Here is a 25618-nt window from a genome sequence, read left to right on the forward strand (position 1 = left end):
CTCCTTAATGTCTTCTATAACCCAGTCTTTTTTCAGCAGGGTATTGTTCATTTTCCAAGTATTTGATTTCTTTTCCCTAATTTTTCTGTTATTGATTTCCACTTTTATGTCTTTGTGGTCTGAGAAGATGCTTTGTAATATTTCGATGTTTTCGATTCTGCAAAGGTTTGTTTTATGACCTAATATGTGGTCTATTCTAGAGAATGTTCCATGTGCACTAGAAAAACAAAGTATACGTTGCAGCAGTTCGGTGGAATGTTCTGTATAAGTCTATGAGGTCAAGTTGGTTGATTGTAGCAATTAGGTCTTCCGTGTCTCTATTGAGCTTCTTACTGGAAGTCCTGTCCTTCTCTGAAAGTGGTGTGTTGAAGTCCCCTACTATAATTGTGGAGGTGTCTATCTCACTTTTCAGTTCTGTTAAAGTTTGTTGTATGTATCTTGCAGCCCTGTCATTGGGTGCATAAATATTTAATATGGTTATATCTTCCTGGTCTATTGTCCCTTTTATCATTATGTAGTGTCCTTCTTTATCCTTTGTGGCGGATTTAACTTTAAAGTCTATTTTGTCAGAAATTAATATTGCTACTCCTGCTCTTTTTTGGTTGATGTATTTTTTTCCATCCTTTGAGTTTTAGTTTATTTGTGTCTCTAAGTCTAAGGTGTGTCTCTTGTAGGCAGAATACAGATGGATCGTGTTTCTTTATCTAGTCTGATACTCTCTGTCTCTTTATTGGTGCATTTAGTCCATTTACATTCAGCGTAATTATAGATGTGTTTAGTGCTGTCATTTTGATGCCTTTTTATGTGTGTTTTGACAATTTCATTTTTCCACTTACTTTTTTGTGCTGAGACGTTTTTCTTTGTAAATTGTGTGTTCCTCATTTTCATAGTAGTTGACTTTATGTTTGCTGAGTTGTTACGTTTTTCTTGGTTTTTGTTTTGAGTTATGGAGTTGTTATACCTCTTTGTGGTTACCTTAATATTGACCCCTATTTTTCTAAGTAAAAACGTAAACTTGTATTGTCCTATATTGCCTTGTATCCCTCTCCATATGGCAGTTCTATGCCACCTGTATTTAGTCCCTCTTTTTGATTATTGTGATCTTTTACGTATTGACTTCAATGATTCCCTGTTTTGAGCATTTTTTTCTTTTTAAAATTAATCTTAATTTGTTTTTGTGATTTCCCTATTTGAGTTGATTTCAGGATGTTCTGTTCTGTGACCTTGTGTTGTGCTGGTATCTGATATTATTGGTTTTCTGACCAATTTCCTTTAGTATTTCTTGTAGCTTTGGTTTGTTTTTTGCAAATTCTCTAAGCTCGTGTTTATCTGTAAATGTTTTAATTTCACCTTCATATTTCAGAGAGAGTTTTGCTGGATATATGATCCTTGGTTGGCAGTTTTTCTCCTTCACTACTCTATATATGTCATCCCATTGCCTTCTTGCCTGCATGGTTTCTGCTGAGTAGTCTGAACTTATTCTTATTGATTCTCCCTTGTAGGAGACCTTTCTTTTCTCCCTGGCTGCTTTTAAAATTTTCTCTTTATCTTTGGTTTTGGCAAGTTTGATGATAATATGTCTCGGTGATTTTCTTTTTGGATCAATCTTAAATGGGGTTCGATGAGCATCTTGGATGGATATCCTTTCGTCTTTCATGATGTCAGGGAAGTTTTCTGCCAACAGATCTTCATCTATTCTCTCTGTACTTTCTGTTATCCCTTCCTGTTCTGGGACTCCAATCACATGCAAGTTATTCTTCTTGATAGAGTCCCACATGATTCTTAGGGTTTCTTCATTTTTTTTTTAATTCTTTTGTCTGATTTTTTTTCAGCTATATTGGTGTCAATTCCGTGGTCCTCCAGATCCCCCACCCTGCATTCCAATTGTTCTAGTCTGCTCCTCTGACTTCCTATTGCATTGTCTAATTCTGTAATTTTACTGTTAATCTTTTGGATTTCTGAATGCTCTCTATGGATTCTTGCATCTTATTAATTTTTCCACTATGTTCTTGAATAATCTTTTTGATTTCTTCAACTGCTTTATCAGTGCGTTCCTTGGCTTTTTCTGTAGATTGCCTTATTTCATTTCTGTGGTCATCCTTGATATCTTGAACCATTCTGTAAATTATTTTTTGATATTCTGCATCTGGCAATTCCAGGATTGTATCTTCATTTGGGAAAGATTTTGATTCTTTAGTTTGGGGAGTTGTAGAAGCAATCACGGTCTGCTTCTTTATGAGGTTTGATCTCCACTGCTGTCTCTGAGCCATCTCTAAGATATTGTAGTGATTTATTCTATATTTGCTCACTGAGTCTTATATTGTTTTGTTTTCTTTCAATATGCATAGATGGGCTACTAGATTGCGCTCTCTTGATTGTTGTAGCCCTTGAATCACTTATGTGCTATTACCAGCTGGTTTGGGCTGTTACCAGATATATAAGCCTAAGAGTCCATTCACTATTCTTGAGTAGAATCTGATTTTGGATCATCAAGTGTGTGGTACAGACTGTCATCTATCTACCTAGAGAAGCAGTGGTGATAGTTGTGTGCACCAGATTCTAGTAGCAGCAGGGGTTCACACTCCAAGGGGGGCAGGATGCTGACAGGCTTCCCCCAAGTGCCAGTGAGGTAGGTGTGTCTCTATTCCTAAAGCACTTTGGTGGGTGGGCTCTGCAGCTGTACCTTAGGCCCCCAATGCAAGTACCTCTATGGATTGGTAGGTGTCACCCTCCTTAGACCCCTAAGGCAGGGGGCTAGGTGGTCTTGGGGGAGCTTCAGCCCTCAGTTCCCTGTTGTGGGTCAGTGAGGGCTCTGTTGAATACACAGAGATATCAGACCTGGGAAACTTGTCTTTGCAGTAATCCGCTAAAACAATTACAGTCCGATCCCTATCAGAAATGCCTTTGCATTATAATAGCCACCTTGTTTCCTGTAGGGATGAAAGCCCAAGACTGTGGATCACATATGTTTGGCTGGAGCTGGTTCTGTATTTTTAGTCCAATTAGGGAAGGATTTTTGGTCCCTGGGTTTTTTGTAGCTGCTTCTCTCAGGCCAGAAGAATGGGTTAGGAAAAGACCAAAAAAAAAAAAAAAAACCCCGCAGTGCACTTCACTCTCTGGCTCAGGAAATTCCAACTTCAATGATGCTGCCTGGGAAGGGGAGGGGAGGGTTCAGATAAATGGGAGAGAGTAGCACCCCGGAATACAGACAAAGTTACTTATCTTGCTTGGGATGACTGTTTTATCTGAGATTCCTGAGGGGCGTGTTGACTGTGTGCGCTGGCTCGGTTGAGATTGCCCCTGAGGGTCAGGCCCGCATCCCGTGCTTGTGCTGTCTCAGAAGCCGTGGTCAGTTCCTCCAATCCCAATCCAAAGCCCAGCACCAAGGTTCCCCGGCTGGGACGCCGCACTCCAGGCTCCAAAACTAGTCGCTACCTCCTGGTGACTTCTTCTCCTGTCAGCCGTGTAGCTGCGCTGCCTGCGTGCACTGGCTGTGCTTCTCCCAAGGTCACTTCTGGGGGCTAGGGCTGTGTCCTGTGTTTGCACCATCTCAGGATGCCGTGCTCAGGCCCCCTGCGCCCAGTCCAAAGCCCAGCGCCAAGGTTTCCTGACTGGAACACTGCCTTCAGGCTCCGAAAACAGTCGCTGCTTCCCCGTGGTTGTTCGTTCTCAGTCTCTGTCACTCAGGTCAACTCTTTAGATCTGTGTCTGATGGTCAGGGTTCGTAGATTGTCATGTATGTGATTGATTCACTTGTTTTTCCGAGTGTTTGTTGCAAGAGGGATCCGAGGTAGCTTCTACCTAGTCAGCCATCTTGGCCCCGCCCTGTTGGAGTTTTATCAAGCTCCTTGAATTTATAAGGGTATGTCTTTCACTAAATTTGGGAAATTTTCAACCATTATTTCTTCAAATAATTTTTTCTACCCTATTTTTCTCTTCTTTCCTTTCATGACTCTAATTATACATATATTAGATCTTTTGAATTTTTTCCCCCACAAACCCCTGTGTGTCTTATTTTCAATCTTTTTCTTTCTCCTTTTTGGCTTGGATAATCTTTATTGATCTCTCTTAAGTTTATTGACTTTTCTGTATGTCATCTCTGCTTTGTTATTGATCCCATCCAAGGAATTTTAAATTTCAGATTTTTGTTGTTGTTGTTCTAAGATTGCCAACTGATTCTTTTTAATATTCTCTATTTCTCTCCTGAGATAGCCTATCTTTTCATGCATTATGAACATATTTTCGTTTACCTCATTGACCATAGTTATACTCACTATTTTAAAATCCTTGGTTGATAATTTTAACATCTGAGACATCTCTTGGTTGGCTTCTGTTGATTGTCTTTGTCTTTGAGAATGAGTCACATTTTTTTCTTGTTCTTCATATGCTGAGTAATTTTGCGTTGTATTCTGGACACTATGAATGTTATGTTGTATATTCTGTTGTATCCTTCCAAAGAATGTTGATGTTTATAGCCCGCCATTAACTTGGTTAGTGAGTGGCAACTCAAATCTCAATTTCATTATTCTATATTTAGCTTGGCTGCTTGTAGTCTGTCCCATGCATGTATGCCCCAGGCATCAACTACAGACTTAGGCAGTTTAGACACAGATATTAAGGTTCTTGTCTCCTTGCTCTCTCGTTTCTGAGATTCCCCCATCACTCTTCACCAGCTATGTTTGCCCCAGTTTCCATCCCCTTGTTTCTTATGCCAACAATTTATCGGATTTTCTATGGTAGTTTTAGCCTCTCTACATCATGCCTGTAGTCCACCATCCAGCAAAAAACCCCAGATGGGAAATTCATCTCATGACAATTGCTTCTGTCAAGTTTAGACTCCCCTTTAAATTTTTCTTTTGATGACACCCCAGAGCTCTAGGTGGTTGGTCATTTTTTGGGCATTTTGTTCAGAGTTTATAGCTATCAGCTGTTGGAGAGTCTGTCTGTTGGAAGCTTCCTCATCCATCCTGGAAGTGGGACATTGCATTTAGCTATTGGTGAAAAATGTATGAAGCACTTAGGTAATTTCTGGGCCAATGCAATCCTCAAAATAATCACTATTTGTTATCCTCATCATAACACTGTGTGAGTTATGATAATAATAGTAATGTATCATTATTCCCAGCACCCTGGTGGCCCATGGTTTAGAGCTTGGCTGCTAACCAAAGGGTCTGGAGTTGGAATCCACTAGCTGCTCCTTGGAAAGCCTATGGGGCAGTTCTACTCTGTCCTATAGGGTCACTATGAGTTGGAATTGACTCGACAGCAATGGGTTTTATTATTATTACCATTGTGTAGACAAAGAATGAGGACTCAGAGCTCAATATCTCGCAGCTAATAATGTGAGCCTTATTGAATAGAGAGTGTCACCTTGGAGGTTTGGCTAGATGTTTCCTTACTTGTGCTTCCTTTTGAATTTTAAATGATCCTGAAAAACCCTGAATATATAAGCATCAGTGAGTCCCATAGGTAAAAGGGGATTCGTAGTTGTTCTTGTGAACCTCTGCTCCTTTTTACTAAGAAAAATGAACTTGAAGAAGTTATTGAATAGTGTCAGGCTCAGTTCAGCATCAGAGATGATTCAGTGGCCCAAAACAATTAATATCTAAATGGAAACGAGCAAAGGACCAGTGTAACTCCGAAGAACTCTGTGAGGCTACTACAAGGACACCCAGTTTCTCTCCTTATTAACTACATGTCCTTGAGCAGTAGTTTTGTCTTTGAGTCTCAGTTTCTTCATCTACAAATTAGGGATAATAATTCCTAATTAAAAAAAAAAAACCTGGGAGAGATTTCAATGAGAAAGCTGAGTTTCACATGCCTGACTGTTATGGATTGATTGTGTCCCCCCAAACATGTGCTGTAAATCTTAACCCCTATTCCTGTGGTTATAATCCCATTTAGGAATGGGTTGTCTTTGTTATGTTAATGAGGCAGGATTAGTAGACAGTGTGTTTTGAGTCAGTCTCTTATAAGACATAAAAGAAGCAGATTAAAGCAAGCAGAGATGGGGAAAGATAGATGCCAAGCCACATGGAGATCTCCACGGAACTAGGAAACAGAAGCTGAAGAGACAAGGACCTTCCCCCAGAGGCAATAGAGAGAGAAAAACTTCCCAAGGAGCTGCGTGCTCTGAATTCGAATGGCTGGCAATTGGAATCAACCAGCCGCTCCTTGAAAGCCCTATGGGGCAGTTTTACTCTGTGCTGAAAACCTTGGTGGCGTAGTGGTAAAGTGCTATGGCTGCTAACCAAAGGTTTGGCAGTTCGAATCTGCCAGGCGCTCCTCAGAAACTCTATGGGGCAGTTCTACTCTGTCCTATAGGGTCGCTATGAGTCGGAATCGACTCGACGGCACTGGGTTCGGTTTTGGTTTTTTGGGCTAGGCTTGCTATGAGTCAGAATCAACTCGATGGTAACAGGTTTGGTTTGGTTTTGGATTAAACTGTGAGAAAAAAAATTTCTGTTTGTTAAAGCCATCTACTTGTGGTATTTCTGTTATAGCAGCACTAGATAACTAGGGCACTGATTTTTATACTTTACAAATGGCAGGAACTAGATCTGTGAGCAGAATGGAATAGGGAGGGATCTCCACACATAGCCAAAGAGAGAGGAGACATAACTCAGTGACACAGAGGAGACCCATAGTTTCTCTTTGCAATTTCTCATCGTATAATTTTCCCTTTCCGGTGTCTGGGAGTGAGGCTCCCATCTTCCTGGGAGGTCAGTCCCCAGACAGTTGTCCATTGTGTACTTGGCCCTCCTCACCATTACGTATCGTCATTCATTTCTCCCTAGAGTGGCGTGGACTTTAACAAATGATTGGGCAGCTGACAAGGCCATACACAGTTCCTGAGGAAGTGGTTTCTTATATTACTTGATGCTTTGTTTTTATTTTTAATTTTCTTATCCTTGTCCTGCCCCAGGGAAGGAAGGACCTTCACATACACTGTGGTACTAAATTCTTACAGTGCAACAAGCCATGGTAAGTAGAACTTGTAATTCCTCAGTCTGTCTGGGAATGGGCTGGAGCAAGTGTAACCATCTGTTTGTAATCCTTTGGATTTACTCTTGGAAATATTGGTTCCTCTAAGGCTTGTCACATAGCTTTCATTATCCCCGTTTAACACATATGGAAACTGAGGGTCAGAGATGTTGTCACTTGTGCAAGGTCACACAGCTTTAGTGCAGAGCTTAATTTGAAAAGCAGTTAAGTCCATGGGAAGGTGAACTTTAGCTGGAGGAACATTATTTCTTTACACCCTGCCTCTGGCTTTTATCTATAATTTTGTTTCATTAGTCTGAATTAGGGATTTAATCTCATATTTTCTCTAAGATTCTGCCTTGGAGTTAATTATATGGGAACTTGGAGAGTGAGGACCAACTATATTCACCCATTTATGTATATTTTAAATGTGTTTGTGGAACTGTATATGGAAACCCTGGTGGTGTAGTGATTAACAGCTATGGCTGCTAACCAAAAGGTCAGCAGTTCAAATTCACCAGGTGCTCCTTGGAAACTCTATGGGGCAGTTCTACTCTGTCCTATATGGTCGCTATGAGTTGGAATCAACTTGAGTGCCTTTTGTTATGGGTGGGACTATATGAGAATCTTGTTGTTGTTAGGTACTGTTGAGTCAATTTCTATTTATAGCAACCCCATGTGACAGAGTAGAACTGCCCGATAGGGTTTTTTAGGCTATAATCTTTATAGGAGAATATCACCAGGTCTTTCTCCCATGGAGCCACTAGATGGATTAGAACCTCCAGCCTTTCAGTTAGCAGCTGAGCGTTTAACCATTGATTTATTCTAAACTGTAAGTTTTAGGTCTGTTTACACTCACCATTTAATCACTAACACCTAGCTCTTTTTTCTATAATATCACTGCAGCCTCCTTTCTAGAACAGTTATTTTCTTATTCTGTATGCAACCACAGTTGCCATGAAGTTGATTCTGACTCATGGCGACCCCATGTGTTGGAGAGTAGACCTGTGCCCCTTAGGGTTTTTAAGGCTGTGACCTTTCAGAAGCAGATCGCCAGGCCTTTCTTCCGAGGTGCCTCTGTCAACCTTTCAGTTAGTAGCTGAGCGCTTAACCATTTGTGCCACCCAGGGACTCCATCCTGTATGACCAGGAACCACATAAGCAAGTAAAGACACGGAGCAGCACATTCAGTCAGTCCTTGTGACAGCTTAAATGAACTCTCCCAGCTGATAAGCCCTGCTCCCCAAATAGGCCCACCTCCTTCCCTACACTGCTTTGGTGGAGAAGGATTTGTTTGGGAAGTTCTTTGAGTCCACATCTGTTTGGTGACAGCTGTCCAAACGTAAGAGGTGCTATGCATTTGGAAAATGAAGTTATTTGGCCAAATTAATGATGTGTGACCATGAGTGGCAGATGTCTGCTTGTGTGCTGGGCACTACACCCTCGCTTCTTTTGGTTTCCAGAGCTGACAAGTAGGGAACAGATGGATTTGAGGCAAACATCATTTCTCTTTGTAGGAAAGAATAACATTATTTCCATTATGATAGGTGCTGTCATGTGGGTCTTTCCACCCCTAAAGCTAGTCTCTACTTTCTGCCTTTCTGAAAGCCTTAAGTAATTTTTCCCCTTTGCCTATTCACTAGCAGGAGTCTGTAGAGATGGTGGGTAGTGAAGTTTCCTTTGCCAGCAGTGTCCTCTCTAGACCTTTCATGCTGTGTCTGTCCAAAGTGGAAACTTCTTTTCAGGGCTGTAGTATCTGATACAGGGGTCCCTGGGTTGTGCATATGGTTAAGTGCTTGACTCCTAGTTGAAAGGTTGGCAGTTCAAACCCAGCCAGAGACGTGTTGGAAGACAGACCTGGTGATCTGCCTCCGAAAGTTACAGCCTTGGAGACCCTGTGGAGTAGCTCTACTTTGCGCACATAGGGTTGCCATGAGCCAAAATCAATTTGTTGGCAGCTGACAACAAGAAGTATCTGCTATAGGCCTGGTCTGATATAGGCAGAATAGACTGTCCAGTGGATTCCTCTCAGTGGAGTTGTACACACAAGAGACAGGAGTCAATGGGAGATCAAATGCCAGCAGTCTTTATCATCAGGGCATGTGCCTATACCCAGAACAAGTCTTTCCAACAAAGTACAGAACTCACATCTTGCAGCTTACCATTTGCACAGCAAAGATATGAGAATGCTCAAACATGCTCATGTGAAGAGAAGAGAACGGATGAGGTATTTTGGAGTGGGCGAGAGACACCCAGAGTGAGCTTACCTGAGAGAAATGTAAAGAAGGAGAGAAAGTCGTGGCCACATATGTGACCTTAATCATTCAATGACCTTGTTTACCGGAAAACACAATTCAGTCATGAATCCAGTCCTCGAATTTGACTACACACAATTAGCATTTCTCCCTTTTGAGAAAGAATAAGTTTGGGGATAGGAGAGAGTGTCTGCCCTTGCTTTCCTATGTGAACAAGCCTCACACCACCCTCTACTCCTAGATCCTCATTGACCTAATAAAAAAGATAAAAAAAATCAGAGAAAAATCGACTTTAGCTGTAGAACTAGGGAAAAGTATCATTCCCTTGCAAGAACTTTAAGGAATTTCTGCTAAATAGAGTACAAAGGGGATCAAAAAGCTAACCCAAATCTACCTCTTAAAATTACAGTAGAAAAGAAATGAAGTGACCTTGACAGAACTCAGCCGTCATCTGCGGGTTTGGAAGGGCAATGTGTGTAGGTTGGAGGACACCTGAGGAATACTGACTCTGAATCCCTTCTCACTGCTGTTGAACTTTGCAGAGCTGAGAAGTTCCAGAGGGCAAGTGGAGATACAGCACTGGGAAAGAGGCCAGCCATCACCACGCTGTGTTCATGGGATGAAGACAGGCCATAAGAGAATGTCAAATTCTAGATGATTGCTAGGTTAGGAAGTTGTAGAGAATATCAGTATGATAGATGGGTAACTGGACTACGTAGTGCTTAGCATCCTTTCCTAACATGAAAATATTTGATTGTACGAATTGAACCTAAGTTAACTCACTCTATATTCAAGTTCTAGAGCTCTGTTGCTGTGTAGATTTGGTCAGCTATACCAAGGGAGTGACATGGAATAGATACCAGAAACATACTTACAAAGACAGTGAGGGATTAGTGTCAATTCTAATTCAACAAATTACATGTATTTAAACACCCACTGTGTACTAGGTAACAAGAATCCAAAGATAAAGAATATATCATCATGTTTTAGTGGGACTCAGAGTTAGGCAGAGAAAAAAAGACACATAATCTAGACTATAGTGTGATTAAATGCTATGATAGATCACTGCTTGAAGTGCTTGGGAACAAGATGAGGTGCAATTAATCTGCCTCAGGGAAAACTACGTGGAGGAGATGAGTTTTGAACTGGACCTTGAGTAACAACTAGTATTAACTCATCAGACTTTGCGAGAAGAGAGCAAATAATCTAGTATGATTGAAACGTGGGCTGAGAGGGGGAAAGGTTGGATGAAGCCAAGTTGTTTGCCATGCTCATCAGACGTTGTGAGAATGCTCAATCAGACATAAGCTAAATAATTTGTATTTTATTTTGCAGGTATTGGGAGCCATTGAATCTATTTCTTAGAAACTCTGGCAACAGAGTCAAAATGGAAAGAAGACTTCTAGGCAAGATGGTAGAGTGAGTACATGCAAAGATCTCTACTCTCCACTCCAAATATATAGAAATGATAGGTAAAATATTTTGAAAATATATAGATGTATAACAATTAAGTAGAATTAAGCAAAAAAAAAAAAAAACCTTCCCTCCTTAAAATCCCCCTCCAAAATATTTCCATGGACCAAAAATACAGGGAAAACCCGTCATGTTAATTACAGACCATGCTTCAGGTTCAAAAAAGGACAGAAATAAAACTTCCCATAGGAAATGGTGGTTGAATGTGTACCCTTATGGTGGGAAGTAAGGAACCTGTCTCCCTGCATGAAGCTGGGAGCTAGAGTTAAGCACCCTGACTCATGCCAAGCAGTATCATGGAGCGTGTAAGTGCATGGTATATGGATCCAGCCTTCCTGGAGTTACCAATCATGTGACCCTAGACATGCTCTTTATCTTCTCTGTGCTTCAGTTTTTTCATCTTTAAAATGGGGTGGGGTGGGATACTGACAGAATCTCTTTTGTAAGTCTGTTAGAGAGACTGAATAAGTTAATAACGTGAAGTGTTTAGGACAGTGCTTGACACATTGTAATATTTGGTAAGTATTGGCTATTTTTTATGAAAAAAAAAAAAAAAGCTGATGATTTCCTGTCAGCCTGTCTGGGGATGTGTCAGGAAATGATTGCATTTGGTGGAGGGAGTAGGTGGAGACACCCACGTGACCAGGGAACTGGGTCTATGCTACATGCTGTTGGTAGTATATCCATTCCTGTTCTTAGTGATCACCATCAATATTTGGCAGAACTCAAAAGCCATTCAAAACCAATAGTAATAATAACCTCTAACCCTTCTCTATCCCCATGCCAATCTAATGAAGGTTAACGTTCCATGGCTTGAGATTCTTATAGGAAAAATGTTATATGAGTCTAAGGCAGAGATTCTTAACCATTTTTGTGTGCGTGCTATGGGCCCCTTTGGGAGTTTTAGTGAAACCGGTAGGCCCCTTCTCCAAATAATGCTTTTAAATGCATAAAATAAAATACATAAAATGTCACAGAGAAAAATTAATAACAAACATCTCACTTTGATTTTAAGGTTTTCCTTAACCACAAAACCCAATATTAAACATAGAAATTCCTGACCCAAAATTAATCCTGCCAGTGGCTTTTTTTGTTCTACCCCAAATTGCTAATCTTTTCTTTCTTGTATTTTTTTTTTTTTTTAAAGCCAGGCTTAATTTAAATTTCAAAAGGTATCACGGCTGCAGATGGGTGGAGGGCCAGAGACCACCTTGTGAACAGTTGATTTCAGTAAAAAGGGGAGGGCAGGGTTCAATCAATCCTGTTAAGATTAGCCTATTGTTATCTTCTATTCTCTCTCCTCTTCTCTTTATAAGCTATAAAAACAAAACCAAACCCATTATGGGGAGTTGATTCAACTCCTAGTGACCCCATAGGACAGAGTAGAACTGCCCCATAGGGTTTTCAAAGAGCAGCTGGTGAATTCAAACTGCCAACCTTTCGGTTAGCAGCTGAGCTCTTAACCACTGCGCCACCAGGAATCTTTATAAGTTGTAAGTTATATATATATTTTACCACAAAAAAGACACATGTAAGAGTCATATTCTGAATTCAAATTTCTCTTCTTAGCTTAAGAGTCAAATCCCCAGAGTACTGTCTCAGTGTTGACCCAACACTTTCTATACCTGATAGGAGGGGAGGTGTCTAATGCATAAGAGTGCCTGGCTCAGACAACATGTTCAATCAGTATTTATCAGTGAATGAATGAATGAATGGAGCTAATTAACCTGAGAAAGAAACAAGAGAAAGTATTGTTCTCTCCTGCCCACGCATTCCTTGTCTGTCCTGCTCCTTGTTCCCTATCACCCATTTATGCATGCATTCATTCATTCACTGCACTAATACTTACCGAGCAGCTACTACTGATAAACACTGTGCTGGGATTTCTGGGCAACACCAAGATGAATGAATAAGGCATGAGACATATGAATAAAGATAAGGGACATCTCCCAGGCTGTGAAAAAGAGACTCCCTAAATAGGGTCGCTATGAGTCGGAATCGACTTGACGGCACTGGGTTTGGTTTTTGGTTTTAGAAGAGGACACAGTCTGGGGTGATAAGATGTGATCCCAGAGAAGTTACCTGTGTTCAACACATGACCGTTTTATACCAATTGCCTACTTTTTCCTCAAGAGTTCCTGTAAAAGCTGGGAAACTATCAAGGCGAATTTCAAAGTTGGCAGTAATGAACTAGCAGCCAGGTTGCAGAATCTGAAAAGGAAACCTGTCACACACAGGGCTTGTTTGAACCACGCAATTTGCAGAGCTGAGTTTGGAAGAAGTAGGTCAGTTTGCAGAGTTCGCTGCCATAAGATTGTGCAAACAGCTGCCTTAGCTGGAGCCTACTTTGCTAGGAAAAAATCACAGATGGGACCTCTTTAAAATATTCCACAGAGTGGTGCTTGCTATTGAATTTTCTAAAGATTGTTTTATGAGGTGTTTCTATGCTAACTTACTGAGATACAGGTCACTTCTCAATATGGGTCACTTCTACAAAGTTTGATAACATTTGATTGGAAGTGTAAGATTTCTTGTCAAAGTTCCTGTTAGGCTTTTGATAAATCCTTCTCTGCCATTGGCTAAAGAAGACTGCTACACAAACAGAGTTGTGGTGCTGATTGGTTACAGGGAAGATCCCTCCTCCCCTGTGGACAGTGGTCCGCTGCCCTGTCAAGAGTATGTCTGCATCTGACCAGGAAATCCTGCCTATTTCTCGCTTTCCTGGTGGTGAAACCCGTGATCTAGAACAGGGGCTAGCAAACCATGACCCACGGGCCATTGCCTGATTTTGTAAATAAGGTTTAATTGTAAAACAGACATACTCATTTGTTTATACATGGTCTGTGGCTGCTCTCAAACTACAATAGCAGAGTTGAGTAGTTGCAACACAGACTGTTTATGGCCTGCAAAATCTAAAATATTTACTATCTTGTCTTTTATTAAAAAAAAAAAAAACTTACCAGCCTTTGATTTAGAAGGCTAACAATTTGGATATGTCTGCCTGTCCATGGAGATGGCTGGGGTTTCCAGGACATGCTTAGGAATGGTGGAAAATAATATCATTGGATGACAATTCAAACTTGCCCTTCCTTTTTCATTCTTAAGCCCTATAAAGATGCTACAGGATATCAAAATCTGCTCCATTTAAGAGGAAGTATTTTTATCTTGTTGCAAGGCATATGTGAAATAAGATTGGTCCATAAATAACTATAATACAAAGATGAAAGTAGTTAAGAGAAATTTAGGGAAAAGTATTTCAGGAGCTCAGTGTGGGAAAAACTACTTTAGACCTAAGGGAACAGAAAAAACAAGACTTATAGAAAAAAAAGGTATTTAATCCAGGCTTTGAAGCATGACTAGCATCTGACCAAGAACCTTAAAAAGGGGTCGGAATGCATGCATAATCTGTGAAGCCTTGGGAAAATCACCTAACGCCTTGGGTTTTCCGCCTCCATGTGTATCTATGCATCCAACCAACGCTGATTAATTTTCTACCAAGTCACAGGCACAACTTCCACGTAAAATAGAGATCCAGACACAGAGTCCAAATCCTCTCCTCCTCCTCTCTTAACTTCCAGGACCTTGCCTGAGGAGTATACAAAGAGAAAAAAAAAACCTGCATCTGCGGGGGAAAGTGGGGAAGATGGCATACATATGCTACTTACTTCAAGGAATTTCTCCTGGGGTGAGAGAAACTAAAACCACATCACAGGAGGACAATGAGGGCTGCAACAGGAGATGTGGAAAGTTAGAAGAACAGCAGAACCGCACAGCTTCTCAAACTTGTACAGGTGAATGGCTAAAGGGAAGGTATAAGTCATAGTACATATGGGAAGGACGATGTGTAAGTTTCACTCCTTAGTCAACAAGCAGCTGCCTCTATGGTCAAAGATGGTAGCATCCAACAGGAAGCAGGTCAGCAGCAAGTCCTGCATGACATGGTAGGACAGTTCCCTAATGCAGTGGCAGCATCACTAGGAAAGTCATTGAGTCACATCATTTAACCGAAGCACAGGTTGAGTTTCATGGGATACAAAATAGTGTTAGCTGGTGCTCAGCTCGGTAGCTCCACCAAATTCAACAAACAAACAAAAGCAACAAGGGAGAGGCCTCCGATGGCCACTGGCTTCCTACCTAGTCTAATCCATAGAATCTGTTAGTTCCCTTGCCTGATAGTGAAAAAAACCATGTGCCACCTCCCTAGGGGGAGCCCTAATGGCACAGTGGTTAAGGGCTTAGCTTCTAGCCAAAAGGTCGGCAGTTCTAAGCCACCAGCTGCTCCTTGGAAACCCTGTGGAGGAGTTCTACTCTGTCCTCTAGGGTCACTGTGAGTCGAAATCGACTCTGCAGCAATGGGTTTACCCTCTAGAGAACTATAGACGCATCCAGATGGAAAATACAGGATTTAAGGAGATCTCTCACACTATCTTTCACACATATCAGGCAAGGATTGACATATCTATAATCAAAGCTAAGAAATAAGAAAAAGAAACAACTTGAGCCCCATGAAAAGATATTTCAACATTAAAGGAAGAAAATATAGGATTCAAAAGAAGACAGCTTAGAAAAAAAAATAGAAATACATTTGAGACAACATGTATTTTCTGCTCTCTATGAAGTGAAAGTAGAAAGATAGGATGATATCACAGCAGTCTATGATAAAAAGTTGTAGCCTGAGATAAAGGGAAAATATAAGGAAACCCATAATGGCAGTGCAGAATTTTAAATTGCATTAGGCAACTAAATCAGCGGTGTATGACTCAGAAACATGGGAGTATCTAGAATTCAGGGCACAAGAAAAAGTGATGAATACAATGAGAGATAATGTTACAACTCATGTTTAGAGGACAAAGAGTAAGAGATTGATGATAATGGGTCTTTGGGAGAGAGAGAATAAACGTTGTATAATAATCAAAGACAAAATTGAATACAGTACTCCTGGACCGAAGAAAGAACCAAACTCACTGATATACAGGGCTCTACTAGTTGAGGGCAAATTTAACAGAAAGAAACCAAGTCTGAGTTATTTTTATTTTTTAAGGATAAAGAAAGTTATGAGCATAAAGACTGAATGAAAAGTTACCTACAAAGGCAGATCATTAGATTGGCAGTATTTTTATAACGTGTCCCTCAAGTCCCCTTTCCCTTTCCTCATTTCTTAAAAAAAAAAAAAATTATGTCCAGGCTCAGGGTTCTTAAACATACTGGGTAAAAACTTATTTTTTTCTGCTAACTTTTATGGTTTCTGAACCCCATCCATCGAACCACCCACCCACCCACCCATCCATCCATTCATCCATCTGTCCATTCATCCACTCAACAAATATTTACTGAGTGCCTGCTTTTTGCCAAGTATTATCTAGTCAGTGCAGATATAACAAAAGAGACCAAGTCCTGTTCTTGAGAGGAGGCAAAGAATTAACAAATACATATGTGAGATACTATGTGTGATATGCGCAATGGAAGAGAAGCAAAACAGAGTAAAGAAGCAGAGAATGGAGGAGAGGGCCCTTCTCTGATAAGTTAACATTTTCACAGAAACCCCAATGAATTAAGGGAATATATCTTGGGAAGAAGGAGCTGTAAGTACAAATGACTTGAAGCAGAAGTGTGCTTGTTTGGAGTGTCCGAAGAAAAGCAGGGAGACCTGTTTGCCTGAAGCAGAGTGAGTGAGGAGAGAGTGATAGGATAGGAACTCAGACACAAAGGTAGGAAGGAATTAGAACATTAGAGCCTTGGGACAATAGTAAAGACTTTGAATTTTATATCTGAGTGAAATGAGAACCAACTGTAGGATTTTGAGCAGAGCAGTGACGTGATCTGACTTACATATTAAAGGAATCTCTGTGGCTGCTCTGTGAAAACAGACTACAGGAGGCAGGCACAGGGAGAAACAGGGAGACCATGAGGGAGCCAATTCAAAGGTCCAGAAGGGAAATAATGACGGGTTGGAGCTGATGAGATCTTCCCATACTTTGCAGCTAAAGGGCAGGGTCAAATTCTGTGTCTGTTAACTCCTTGCTCATGAATCCTTACCCTCTGAAGTGGCATCTTCCTACCTACCTACCCGACCTCCAGCTTCTATGCAGGTCTGGACTGAAATTCTACATATAAAACAGTGATTGTGGTCAAGTGTTGCTACCAGATTCTTACTTTCTTCACACTTCATGCTTTTCTCTTGGGGACAACACCTCCACGAATTTGATTGACTTCAATTGTCCTTTCAGATTTGCCCTTTTTGTCTGTCTGTGGAAATGTGTTGGGCAGGCTTTGAAAAGACAGTTGACCAGTGCTCTGATTGTTAAAGGTTCCGATATCTCTGAATCCAGGAGAAATACTGGATTTCTTAAAAGCTGTTTTACCCTTTTCAGGCGTTCTTGTTTTCATGGATTGACATAAGCAGAATCCTGAGAAAGGCTTTTTTTTTTTTGCTAATCCAGACCCACTTAGTCTATAATTGGATTCAATTCTGTCCAAATTCAAATATTAGAAAATTTTATTTATTTGCTTTAAATATTCATCTTCACTCCTTCATAGTTTTTAGAGAGAAGATAGGAGAGCCTATACCTGAAGCTGTTAGCTACTTGCCATGTTAAAACAGATATTACCAAGACTGTCCTTGATAACCAAAGTTAAATAGTAGAAGCTATCCCACTGCACTCAGGGCTGGGACAAGAATGGCAGCGATTATTACAATTATAGGCATTTCTACCACAGAATGAGTTTTCAAAACAAGAATCAGATATACATGACTAATTAATTAGGGAACACAATTTGTACCATGTGGCCCACTAGAGTTTTATAACAGCATCTCAATTCTCTGCAAACTTACAGGGAAATAGCTGTTGTGTAGACCAGAGGCACATACTTGCTTTGTTTTAGAGGTTGGCTATTTTTTATGTGTTGCATTATTTTCTTCTTCTTTCGTCATGTATTTCAATCAAAACGTCCAATTCTAGGTCATAGATGATAGAGGAGCTCAAGAAGTAGCTGGGTATGTGGACTAAAAAACAAGTAAGGAAGTGTTTGGTCTGTTATTGTTAATTTTGACGTGGTATTTTTAGCATGTAATAACAAATTATGCACAAAGCATTATTCTTTAAATATCTGCAGGTAAAAAAAAAATGTTACTGTGAATCTAAAATTCTCTGGCTCCATAATTACCTTAACAAATGGAACTTATTTTTACAAGCATTTTTAAATTAATTTTTAATTTGATGAGCTGTTTGAAACACAATAATGCAATTACAGCAAAAACACACTGTACATTGTTCTAGATCTTCTGGCCAATATAATAAAACAAGAAAAGAGAAATTATCATATACATATTGTATAGGTATATACAATAAGGAGCCCTGGTGGCACAATGGTTAAAGTGCTCGGCTGCTAACAGAAAAACAGAGGGGTCAGTAATTCGAACCCACCAGCCACTCTGCAGAAGAAGGATGTGGCAATCTGCTTCAGTAAAGATTTGTAGCCTTGGAAGCCCTATGGGGCAGTTCTACTCTGTCCTATAAGGTCACTGTGAGTTAGAATTCGACTCAACACCAGTGAGTTTTTTTTTTCTTTTTTTTATATACAATAGGTGTAGGTGATAGGAACATCTTCCTGGAAAAACCATAAAAATCAACTTAGAATTATCAGGATTAATATGAAAATTGAATAGTGTGACTAAACATAAGAGAAATATAAAAAAATATTAACTTTCATAAATGCCAGAAAAAAAGTGAGAAAATTGAATGGATTAAAAAAGTATAATTTATATAATGACTTAAAAATAAATGTCTAGGAATAAACTTAACAAAGATTAAAATCCTTAGGAAGAAAAATATAAGCTTGACTAAAGAATATGAAAGAAGGCTTAAAAATAAACAGATTTGAAATAATCAAGAGAATTACCAAGTTCTTGGATAAAAACACGGAATTTCAAAGATTTCCATCTAATTTCCCCCAAATTACTCTGTCATTTTAGGGAAATTCAAATATAAATACCAAAAGGGTTTTTTAAGAGGTAGAAGGACAACAAAGTAATTTTCTAAGTCATAAAAATCCAAACCAAACCCAGTGCTGTCGAGTCGATTCCGACTCATAGCGACCCTAGAGGAGAGAGCAGAACTGCCCCAAAGAGTTTCCAAGGAGCGCCTGGCGGATTCGAACTGCCGACCCTTTGGTTAGCAGCCGCAGTACTCAACTGCTACGCCACCAGGGTTTCCTTCTAAGTCATATAGAGAAAGAAATAGGATTATAGCCAAGAATATTTTGAAAAAGAAATATCATATGATTTGTTATTGTTAGGTGCCACCAAATTGACTCCTACTCATTGTGTATAACAGAGCAACATGTTGCCCTGGTGCAGGACCATCCTCACACTCATTGCTGTGTTTGAGCCCATCATTGCAGCGTGATGTCTTTCTCCAGAGATTGGTCCCTTCTGATGACATGTCTAAAGTAAGGAAGATGAAGTCTTGCCATCCTCCCTTCTAAGGAACGTTTTGGCTGTACTTCCTCCAAGACAGATTTTTCAATCTTCTGTCAATCATGGTATATTCAATATTCTTCACCAACACCACAATTCAAACATGTCAATTCTTCTTCAGCCTTCCTTTTTCATTGTCCAGCTTTCGCATGCATATAAGGCAATTGAAAATACCATAGTTTGCATCGGGCACACCATACACCCTAGATAGGAAAACGTATTATGAAGGCATACAATATTGAAACTGTGGTGAAAATAGGAACCAACAGATGCACTAGAATAGAAAGATTAGAACATATTTAAGTAAAAGGAAGTATTTATTAGAGGGCAGTGATGGTTCAGTAGTAGAATTCTTGCCTTCTATGCCTGAGACCTGGTTGCAATTCCTGGCCAGTGTACCTCAGGGGTAGCCACTACCCATCTGTCATTGGAGGGTTGTGTGTTGTTATGATGCTGAACAGGTTTCAAAGTTTCCAGACAAAGACAGACTAGAAAGAAAGGCCTGGTGATCTACTTTTGAAAATCAACCAGTGACAACCTTATGAATCACAAAGGTCCAATCCCATTGTACATGGGGTCACCATGAGTCAGGAGCCAACTTGATGGCAGCCAACAACAGCGACAACAAGTATTTATCACGCAAGGATGTTAGCATTTTCATTAAGTAAAAATATTATAGATTTTCAATAAATAATCCTAGCTCAAATGATTAACTATTTGGGGAAAAAAGAAAACAAAGTTAAATTCTGATTTAATACCGTGCACCAAAATAAATTCCAGATAGATTAAAGAATTAAATGGAAAAAGTTAAAACATTTAAACTATGAGAACACAGCATCACTAAATGTGTAGTATAGATTTTAGTAAGTGAAGACCTTTTTGAGCATAGCACCACACCAGTATACTACAATGCCATGCTAGCTCTTTGATATTTTGCTTATCAGCCCTGGTGAAGATTGACATATATCTGAGGTGGTTGGTGATATGCTTACGGTAAAAAAAGGTTCCAGAAAATCATTTATAAGAATCGGAAGTTTTCTAGGAAATGATTTAGTTTATGGAAAAACAAGTCAGGTATGACGAACTTGACCCAGTGTCTAGGCATACTGTTTGTGGTTAAGTACTGTGTGGGGATCCAGCGTAGTGGCTATTACCAGATTTTGTCCCTATTAGTTCTGTAGCCTGATTCCTAGGGTTTCAGTAGAAAGATCTGAAAGAACCCGTTCACCAAAATTTACAAAACAATGTGGCACTGGCAGCACCCCTTTGATCCTATTATGTTTATAATAGAACGAAACCCGAAGTGGATGTATGTGGGGAGATTGATGGATATGTTTTCAATTAGGATAAGCTAGAGTAGGATGAATTAACAAATGATCCCCAAATCTCCATGACTTATAACGGATGTGTTTTTCTCACACAATTGAAGTGATTGTGGCTCCCACAGAAAAGGGAAAAGACCTGTGACAAACAACACACTGTAGCCCAAAGCTTCCACTTGGAAGTGACATGTCACGTGCTTACATTTTGTAGGTTAAAGTGAGTCACATGACAAACCTGATGTCACTGGAAGGGAAAGTATGATTCCTCCTCTCCCTCCCTGCAAAGAGGTACAGCTGGGGGGGCACAGGGACATCGGGTGGATCAGTAATGCAATCTAACCAGCCCACTGTTCCAAAGACTACCAGGGCTCTAAGACACCCCCAGTCTATTTGGGAAATTGCCCTGTGACCCCAGAACCAGCAGGGCACAGAGCTTTTCTAGAAACTCTGTGCTTGCTCTTCCCTTTCTGAGGCGAATGCTCTGCCAGCAGAGCAGATGTTGGCCGCCAAGGTGGTGTCAGACCCCACTGTGATGGACAGCGCCTCTGTTTTGTTTACTCTTCCAGGCAGGGTGATAAATTCTCCTTCTTAATCAGGTTTAGTGTGTTTCTCACTCTCGGATGCACCAACCTGCTAATGAATGATTCACTGGAGTTAGCAATGAAGATGCAGTGTGCTGTACCCGCTCTGCCTTTGCTATGCCAAGTCATGCCCTCGCTATCTCCCAAACACAAAATTGAGTTCCCGAGTATGGCGTGGATAGATGATGGAGTGCACAACAGCCTTGGGTAATTTGTTCTCAGTAATTCAGGCCAGTATATTCTGTCAAGCCTACTACTGAATACATTTGGTCTCACTTTCTGAGGGAGGGTGGTGGTGCTCAGAGGGAGCTTCTGAGGTAGATCGCTGCACAGTCCTGTGAGTCCTGAGCAGTGAGTCCAAGAGACCTGATAGAGCTAATGCTTTGTCACTGGGTTTGGGGAAATCCCTGGTGCTAATTCCAAGGAAGCACCACCTCTGACTCCCATTATCACCATGCCTTGAGAGGAATTAGAATGAACACAGAAGGGAAATTTTCTTTTCCTTTTTCCCTCATAACCATGTTTTTTTTTTTTTTAATACATATTAAAACCAAGACCAGACCCAGTAGTAGGGTCTCAAACCGATGCTAATACCAAATAGGACTTTTCACTGGACCTGTGATTGAAGCTACTTTCCAAATAACTTGATTTTAAAAATGGGCCAGGCTTGGGGGCAAGGCATTCTAGAACCTTAGTTGTATTGTTGCAGTTAGCTGCTGTCAAGCCCTGACTCACTCACAGTAAAATCGAACTGTTGTGATCCATAGGGTTTTCACTGGCTGATTTTTCAGAAGTAGATCACCAGACCTGTCTTCCTAATCTGTCATAGCCTGGACACTCCACTGGAACCTGTTCGACATCATAGCAACACATAAGCTTCCAGTATTAGGCAGGTGGTGGCTGCACTTGAGCTCTATTGTCCAGGAATTGAACCTGGGTCTCCCACATGGTAGAGAGATGCACCTGGCTATGTAGCTGGGTGTCTTAGGGGCGACAGGGTAAGCAATGTTGTGAATATCTAAAAGGTATGAGGTTGTTGTTTGGGAAAGTGTTGGTACCACGGAAGATGAGAGAGCCCAGCAGTAGACATATAGGCAGAAGGTAAAGCTCAAAGTTAATTGGGTGGAAGGGCTGTGGCCACACCATAGATGCTTTTATAGCCTATAACTGAGAGTTGAATCACAGCGCATGCTGGAGCTCCCATCCCAGTACTCACCTGGAGTCCAGACACAGCCTGGTAACACTCCAGAGCAGAACTGAGAAAAATCAGAGGGGAAGCAGGACTTTGTGGACATCGGTTGGCCAGTCTGTACAATGCACAACGCGCAAGACACATCCTTGGGGAAAGCGGATCAGGGTTAGACTTGGCTTTTGTGACATAAAACACATTGAAGTTAACTAACCCACATTGGCAGGAAGGCTGCATTTTAAGAACTTTGCTATTAGCACTGAATGAACCAGCCACAGGAGAAAATGAGAGAATGTTGATAAAGGTATATTTGGCTCTGACTAATTTACTTTCCACATAAGCCATCTTGGTCAAGGATAGCGTATCCTCAACAGAGACCCACTTGAGCTACTTTAAGTAAACTTATTTCAAGTATGGTGGGTATGCATTTCAACATAAAAACTTGAAAATTAGGAGATAAATATATATAAAACCACCAGTGGCTCCGTGGGAGAAAGATGTGGCAATCTGCTTCCATAGAGATTTACAGCCCTGGCAACCCTATGGGGCAGTGGGTTTGATATATATGTATATAGTTGTTTGTTTTCTAAAACAGTGTCTCTCCGCAAGCCCTGAATCCTTTAATAATATCAGAACAGTTAATTCCACTTCTTCCTGTGGGGTATACCCTCACTTCCCAGTATCAATCGAGTCAATTCTGACTCATGGTGACCCCGTGTCATGGATTGAATTATGTCCCCCCAAAATATTTGTCAACTTGGCTAGGCCTTGATTCCCACTATTGTATGAGTGTCTACCATTTTGTCATCTGATGTGATTTCCCTGTGTGTTGTAAATCCTATCGCTATGAAGTTGAGATAGATTAGCGGTGGTTATATTGATGAGATTTACATGATTAGATAGTGTTTTAAGCCAATCTCTTTTGAAATATAATAGAGAGAAGAGAGCAGAGAGTTGGGGACCTCATACCGCCAAGAAAGCAGCGCCGGGAGCAAAGTGTGTCCTTTGGACCTGGGGTTCCTGCACAGAGAAGGTCCTGGACCAGGGGAAGATTGACGACAAGGACCTTCCTCCAGAGCTGACAGCCTATGCCCTGTAGCCTATGCCCTAAATTTGGACTTCTATCTAGCCTACTAGACTGTGAGAAAATAAATTTCTCTTTGTTAAAACCATTCACTTGTGGTATTTCTGTTACAGCAGCACTAGATGACTAAGACACTCTGTGCGTGCAAGAGTTGAAATGTGCTCCACTGTGTTTTCAATGGCTGATTTTTCAGAAGTAGATCTCCAGGCCTTTCTTCTGAGGCACCTCTGAGTGGACTTACCCACCAATCTATCAGTTAGCAGCATAGAATGTAAACTGTTTGTGTGTGTAAATAGGGGCTATCCCTTCCTTGGGATATGGTTTTTTATCTTATGTCACCTGAGGCATCAGCTGGATGAATTTTCGGCCTTTAGATTCTGGTCTGCACAGATTGTTGCTGAGATGTCTGTCATGTCTGCCATGTGGACCTTTGGATCTAAGGACTCTCTACTACTTTGTTTTCACGCTTGGAGTGAGGTTGCCTCTGGTTCCACCAGCCTAGTCACACCATGGGGACATTTCCTCTCTGGAGTCTTGCTGTGGTCCTGTTGGTACAACCAGGAAGCAGAACATAGATTCCCTCTTTCTAGGTCCCAGAGAGCTCACTCATGCACTCTCATTCTTTTCTTCTCTCTTTCCTTCCCCCACAGTAGGAAAACGTCTTGGGTCAAATATCTGCTCTTCTTTGCCAATACTGGGAAATATCTGGCCCACTGGTTTTTGAGAAGAAAATCCAGGACAGGAAGAGATGTCTGGCTGGTAACTGGCTTTCCATTGAGGTGCCTTCCTCCCCTGAGCCAGTGAGCACAGGGTCCACTTCCATGAATAAAAAGAAGGAAAGGAAATGAAGGAGAAAATATGTACAACTCCTAAATAATAGGCCCAGCACATAACGAAACCAAGTCTGTTGCCATTGAGTCGACTCTGACTCATGGTGGCCCCATTTGTTACAGATTATAACTGCTCCATAGGCTTTTCTTGACCGTAATCTTTATGGAAGCAGATTGCCAGGCCTTTCTTTTGTGGCACCCCGGGTTGGGCTTGAACTGTTAACCTTTAGGTTATCAGCCAATAGCAAACTGCTTATGCCACCCAGGGACCTTAAACACATAAAGAAACAGGATATCTCAGAGTATCCAAAGATTGTATGCACAGCTGAGACTCATGGTGGACTGGAAAGCAGTGAAGAAACACAGGTAGCCAACTTTATTTCTCTCTTGTTGGGGGCAAATGGTTTCTCACCTCTACTCTTCTGAGTGGAAACCCTGGTGGCATAGTGGTTAAGTGCTGCAGTTGCTAACCAAAAGGTCAGGAGTTCAAATCCACCAGGCACTCCTTGGAAACTCTATGGGGCAGTTCTACTCTATTCTATAGGGTCATTATGAGTCAGAATTACTCTTCTTAGTGAGTCTGATCCACCCTTCTTTCTTAAAAGCCTGTTTTCCTATTCTTGCTTATACATAGTCACCAATGGCTGCTCCAACATGGCGCCCTCAGTTCTGGGATGGCAAATTACTTAGAATCCCTGGCCCCAATTCCTGATGCCTGAGAGAGAGGATCTTATTGTTCTAGCTTGAGCCAGGCTCAATTAGCTGTAGCTTTAGTGGGTGGAAGAACATGACACAAATAGCACTCTGGAGCCCATGCTTTTTGGTGAGCACAGTTCTTAGACTGGGAGGCATGGGCTGAACAGGCACTGGAAGAGAGCATCTACCACAGTTTCTCATGAAATAAATGCAAATTACCACAGATGTTGCTCCTGTTATGATTGTAGACATCAATGTCTACCTCACTGGCAATGTGAGGCAATAGGAAGATGACAGTCTTTGACGTTAAGTGACCTGGTTTTGAGACTAGCTCCTCCACATGATAACTGAGCAACTCCTTCACTGCAGCTTGAGTTTCTTCATATAAAAATGGAGGGAGATTATACACCTCATAGGCTGTTATGAGAAACAAACTTATCAAATCCAAGGTATCTTGCAAGCACACAGAATTTAGAATCAGAGAACACTGGTTTGATTCCCATCTGCCACTTACTAGCTGTGTGACCTTAAAGGATTTACTGAGCCCCTTTGGGCCTCATATACAAAAGAAGTGAAGAAAAGTGACAATGATAACCATGTCATTGTATAGCATAACCCAGTGCCATCGAGTCGATTCCAACTCATAGCAACCCTATAGGACAGAGTAGAACTGCTCCATAGAGTTTCCAAGGAACGCCTGGTGGATTCAAACTGTTGACTCTTTGGTT

This window comes from Loxodonta africana, chromosome 12 (assembly GCF_030014295.1).
Source record: "Loxodonta africana isolate mLoxAfr1 chromosome 12, mLoxAfr1.hap2, whole genome shotgun sequence".
NCBI classification, from domain to species: domain Eukaryota; kingdom Metazoa; phylum Chordata; class Mammalia; order Proboscidea; family Elephantidae; genus Loxodonta; species Loxodonta africana.